This window comes from Dermacentor variabilis, chromosome 5 (genome assembly GCF_050947875.1).
Source record: "Dermacentor variabilis isolate Ectoservices chromosome 5, ASM5094787v1, whole genome shotgun sequence".
Taxonomy (NCBI): Eukaryota; Metazoa; Arthropoda; class Arachnida; order Ixodida; family Ixodidae; genus Dermacentor; species Dermacentor variabilis.
In genome coordinates this window covers 23,471,152-23,477,579 of record NC_134572.1, presented here as the reverse complement: position 1 = coordinate 23,477,579, position 6,428 = coordinate 23,471,152, and positions in this window count along the sequence as shown.

Below are 6,428 nucleotides of genomic sequence, written 5' to 3'. Positions count from 1 at the left end.
GGAGTGAGTTAAGGGGTTGAGGCGGGAATGGAATGAACGGAAGATCTGGATTAGGAGGGCACTCTGCCTGCTAATCAGCAGAAATGTTGTGAACGTTCGCAGCATGGCCTTGAATCCAATGTGCCTTTACGCAAGTAGCTGTTTTACTATTCATAGTGCGTATCGTCTCGCATATTTCCATTGCCTTGTAATCCTTTTGAGTTTTTTAATAGCCGCCAAAGAATCAGTAAAGATGTCTAGTTGTTTTATTGTAGGCAGCTTTGATGTGGCATCTTGCATAGCATCGCGGATAGCTTGAAGTTCCAAAAGTAAAGTGCTGGCTTCCGTTGATAAATGACGCAGGTGACCGCTGATGAAATAGTGCGTAGTGCTGAGGAACGATGGTCCTCCCGCCGTCTTGTAGGATAGCATAATCCGTATAGAATTTGCAGTTGTTAGCGCAAGATTCATCAATGATATTATGTTCGTCAATAATGTCTGTCGTAACTTCGTTCACTTATTAGTTGTAAAGCTGGTGAATTCCCAGGAAGGCATTGGAGAGGGTTGATTGTCAATCCGAGAGTAGAGTTAAAACTGAGCATGCAACGCAACGCCAGCCGGAACAAGTTGCCTCTTTAATCTCACTTGGTTTTTCACGTTGCAAAATTAGCTCTGCAATTGTGTTGAGCTGGGCACGTTCCTGTAAGGTTGGTATCGTAATGATGCAGGGTAATACTCTGATTGGGCGCATAGCATCGCGGTTGTCTCCAACGGTGACAACTGTGCCAAAGTCGGTCACTGAAATTGTGCCTAATATAAAGTTCTATGCTGCAAGAGTACACGTACTAGCCGTCGAGCTACGTCAGTGCTAGCTCCAGCTGCTTCTGCTGCAATGCAACGAATAAAGAGGAGTGTTTTTGTCGAACTCTGTCTGATTTTACGAAGCCAATGTGCACCACTGCCGGAGTGGTGAATAATCATGGCCCAGGATGCAGACCTCAGAAGCCTCAGGGATTGCTTAAGATTTAAGGAAATTAAGGTTTCTTATATTGTAACAACTAAATAAAAAAAGCATTATTTCACTCGCCTAATCAAAAATAGCTTAAACTGGCAATAATCCTGTCTTTTATGAAGCAAATAAAGCGATTCGTGCATTCTTCGTTTTTAGCTTCTCCCCCCCCCCTTTCTCCTCTAACAATAACCCAATTTGAAAAGTTCTTGCTGCAAGGTGCTCTCTAGACAGTACCTTACAACTTCCAGTAGTAAAAAACCAATGGAGCCTGATTATGGGCCATTTAATGTGAGCCAACAATTCTAAAGCCAATGTGCATCCACTGTAAGACGACTATTTGCGATGAAGAAAGGTACCATAATTTCACGAAGCAAACACCATGTTTTTTTTAAATGGGTCTGCTCTGCCCTGATGAAAATTTCTGATCTATTCCTGATGACGTGTCTATGCTCTTTCACATTAGCGCCATCAAAAATTTCTTGGAGTCTGGTTATTTTACTTTGAGTGCCTAATGCGCTTTGCCACCGCGTTTCTGGCTGATACTTGATGTGCAAGTTTAGTTTGTGTTTCCAGTGTGTCTCTCATTCGTACTTATCAGAATTAATTTTCAACGGTTGGGGAATATTCTCCCTATAGGATGTAATGCGTTTCAGATCGAAGTTGGCCAAAATTTCTTGATATTCTTTTTGAAATGGAAGAGCAGCCAATGTGCCCTTTGAACCATAACAAACAAATAAAGGAACACAATAGTAAAAAGTCAGCTGGCAAAAGCATAAATCTCTGCATTTGACTTCAAATGCTTTTCGCTATTCATTTTGAGTACAAACAAAACAATTACGAACGTAGGTGTTCTGGCAGCTGTGTTTATGTTGGTGTAATTTTGATCATGCAGCGGCCGATGGCACGACGTTCTTTGGAAGAAATATATCATTGCCATCTACTGGTCAAACTTTTCTTATAAGACCAATTCATTAATACGCATATGTCGGTTGCTTCCCTCATAATTTAACTAACGTATGAAAAATAGAAGTGGTACAAAGAAAATCAGTAAGATTTATACACAACAAGGCTAGGCGCACTGACTCGCCCACTAACTTCCAAGCTGTTACTGATCTGAAAATAATATCTACCAGAGACGAAAGAAGCTCGCCTAAAATTCCGATTTCAGCTACTTCAGAAAAACTGTAAAATAGGCACTTCAATATATATATACATATATATATATATATATATATATATATATATATATATATATATCTTTCTGAATCTCTCAGAACACATAGTAAGCATCACTACATTTTAGCCTAGCACACCTAGCATTCTTTTTCAGTTTTCTTTTAGTTTTGTAGCTTTCGGCATTCATACTTTCCACTCGCAATGCGGAAGGGGTATCACTTTCACCTATCCGTCACGAATATCGACTCATTTTCAGCCTTCACTGTCATGATCCAAGCTACGATTGAACACTACAGAACAGTTTTAACCACCTGCCATGTCCCGGTGAATCATTGTAGCGTTCTCGTGGCATTAAAATCATGAGTATATTTTGATTTTAAAAAATCCCATTGTCGGTTTCCTTTTATCGCTTAACTGTCTCGCATGTTTCCTTTCGTTTTCTTTCTCGTTTTTTAAATAACTTTTACAGTATGAGCTTGCACTATTCAGTATGCAGCAATGGTTGCATTGAACCAGGGCATTCATCATAGCGGTTACAGCATTTCCTTGGCACTCCCTGCTATCTTCTATTTTTCTTTCTGTACAGTTCTTGTTTCTCAATTTTTACCTCCTTTTGTTCTTTTATTCTTTTTTTCTGTTTGTCCAACCAGAAGTTGCAGCTGTAGTACCGCCTGAAAGTGCGGCTTTCTATGAATGCAAGTGTATATTGCCAAAATAGAGGCGCGTAGAAATTTACTGTCCTCAATTATGTAACGAATGCTTGTCACTTGAAACAATCATTTGTCCCTTAACAAACTTGCACCATATTCTTTTTTTCCGTATTATGTTTTCGTTCAGTGAACTTTATTCCATCATTTATTTGCCCCTTTGTGACCCATTTTTCTGCCTTTCTGTCCACCTGCAATGCTCTCACTTAGGCATCAGTGTTGAATATAAATAAATAAATAAATAAATAAATAAATAAAAAGCCACCTCCTTTAAACCTCATATTATAACGTTGCCTATAATTTAAGAGCCCCATTGGCTTAGCAAATAAAATGTAAAATTTGAAGTCGTCATATGCACCCACACACTATAATTTTACTCGTATTTTACTGCACTGAAATTTGTACAGTTTCACCACCCAGTAAACTTCACGCTTATTTCCAAGTAAACGACTGTTGTGAAGCTTGTACTAACACATGTGACTTTACTAGTGACGCACAACAAACAAAGTTTGCTCAGTGCTCCACCAAGAAAGTCTTGTGTGTATTCTCAAGCGAGTCCTTGTTGTGAAACTAATGCTGAAACACACCATGACTTTACTCATCAGGCCCCAAACATCAAGTCTGCTTAGCTTTTAGCAAACCTAATTATGAATTCTCTAGTGGGTGCTTGCTGCGAAGCTAATGAAAGGTGTGCTGTACACATCATGTATTCATTTCCTTGTGAATTCCTCATAACTCATAAGAATACAATTAGGAGCTCACTAGAAATTAGAAAAACTATTTTCATAAGGTTAAAAGAGCGGAAACTTAGAAACTAGTAGTCTCATGAATAATAGATATAGTGAGAACAATATGTTCATCAAAATTTACTGTGCGGAATGCTGTGAGATGGCATTAAATATACAAGAAATTACGCCGAATTCGTTCTGCAATATTGATACTTATTAAATTAGAAACAAGCCCGAATGAACGAGTTAACCTTTAAAAGCAGTGGCATGTGCACGGCATTAACGCACTTGTTCAAGACAGCCGTGCTATACTGCCTCCGTACTGCCTCTGACAGTACGCATTGCTTAGCTGAGAGATTCTTTTATGTTTGTAGTCGGTAAAGAATGCCCTAGCTTATTTAGCTACACGAGGGCCTTGTTCAACACTGAATGGGGTTGTTCCGACTCAGTCATAAGGTTAACTAAAGAGAACTTTTCGTGCAGGACTACTGCGTAATTAAGTTTTAATCATGTAGGCTGAATATCATGGTGAGGACCGAATTCCCTCGCAGATAGTTTCGCTATTTGCACACATTAACTTTTAGGAGCTAGAACTCTCGCTTGCCATTCCTTTTTTTTATTTTTAGACTCGGACAAGACTCTTGAAAAAGAAGTGATCCATGCGTTGCCGGCAATGAAATAAATAAAGCCAGCGTGTGACCTTTGCTGTCATTAAATAATTTGCGCTTTAAGGGTTCACACGGGGGTGAACTTCTTTGCATCAGCGTCTTATGTGTTTTGTTTTTTTATATATGAATTTATATGACTAATATAGATAACTTTCAGTTATTCTTTATGATATTTCGGGCTGTCTTCTTTAAATCATAATGATACCTACAGCGAAGCTTTTTCGTCAGGATAGTTTATAATAACAGCCGTACAAGAGCAACGAACGCTAACACTTCAACGAAACACTAAGAAATGCGTTCAAAGAATTGGGACGCATGGTCGGCTATAAAAACACCCCTCGCATTAGCCATAACTTCGTGCCACGCGTTTCATCATACATCCATCCCCAAAACAAGCTATTAAGGGCTAGTTTCTGACAGCTAGAGAGCCTCCGCGCACTTAGGCGTCCCAGCATCGTCAGTACTTTATCGGTATAAACCAGACGACAGTGGCAGGTACGAGAATATTTTGATGCGCAAAGTTTCACTGGAGAGTTAAACTTCTCACTCTAATCAAGCGGGCGAGCCTCTCTTCTTGTCACCTCATGTCTAGGGATGCGGAAAGGAGTATAAGCTTAACGTTTTAGTATTTTTACTAAGCAGTAAGGAACTTTTCCTTTTAGGCACGGCACACGAGGCTCTCGGAACTTACAATGGTCGGCACCACCGCAAGCAAAGGGCTGGGACGTGAGCGGAACAAAAACATTCCTCGGGACTAAGCGAGCTTTCGCAAGCCTCTCGTGAGACTTCAAAGTTCACCATTACTTGCCTGTCACTTTCTTGAAACTCTTAAGAGGAGAACTTTTGCATGTTTCCCTCTTCGTCGAAGTCGCTTTCATTGCTTTTGTCGAAGAATCGCAGGACCATGCAATTACTTCACACACAGAGACGTCTTATTTTCTTGTTGCTTCTTTTTTGTTGTAGTAGAGCCCGAGTAAAGAGGAAAGCCGTTAATTTATGTGAAATAAATAACACGGCGTGACGTATTGCGTTTTGATCACGCAGGATGCTACCTGTTCTATATAGAGGCCACACCCCGGTCCTTAGAAGAAAGAACAGCTGGATTTTGCACAAACAGGGCGGAAACTAACACTGGAAATAAATATAAATGTTAGCGCGAAATTGTCTTGAACAAAAATTTATAATTCTCACAAATGAATGAAAATGAGTTCCATAACCTCTTGCGTTTCTTGCGGTATGGTTAGCGCCATGACATAACGAAAGAGAGTTAATAATGTGAAGCGCATGAGCGCGAGAAACAATATTTTCCGCCGTTTCCAACTGTTTACAAGCGAGCGGTACGGTAAGCTGGTAATACGTGATTTGATTGACGTAGCGCACAAAAAAAAATGCGACGACAACAGGAAACACAGGAACACATTTAGCGCTAACTTCCACGGTGGGTTCCGAGCGCGTCTGGTAGTGCACAGCACTCTTCTTCGGGATCGAAACCCACCACCGGTGGTATACGGTGGCCCTATTCGGCGAGTGCCACTCATCAACGCAACGGGCAAAGCGACTTCATTCACACGTGGTAAAAACGGCCGAGCCTCACGACGTTGTGGCACTTTTCCCTACAAGGAAGTGCACTGACTTTAAGCACGTCTGTAAAGGAATCGCTAATCATTTTTCTTTCTAAATTATTGACGTGAACGCTACACTATAACATAGCGTGGCACTCTTATGATCAATGCTATTTATGTACCATCCTATCAGAAACTCTAGTCCTTTCTCTATATATATAACAGCGCGATCGACGGATCGGACACGCAAAAGCCAGCCCGCCCAACTATAATTTCCGCTTCAATGTAGCTTTAAGATTCTTCATAACGTATATTTTCAATTCTCTCTGATGTTATGTGCATAAAATGTGCATAAGACACGCGGGTGTTTCCAAGAACGCACGTTTCGATACTGCTCAGCGCGCAACGAAGGCCCTTGTACTTCACCTCCGGCGCACTGGCTTGAACAAGACGTTCGAGATGTTCGTTACTCTGTGTGCAAGTTACTTTACATGTTCTATTTGTGACTACTGGGTATGGGTGAATCATTTTACGCATCACCAGTCTCATCTGGAGCAGTACGCGAGGCGTACGGCCACGGAAATATCTCCAGCACT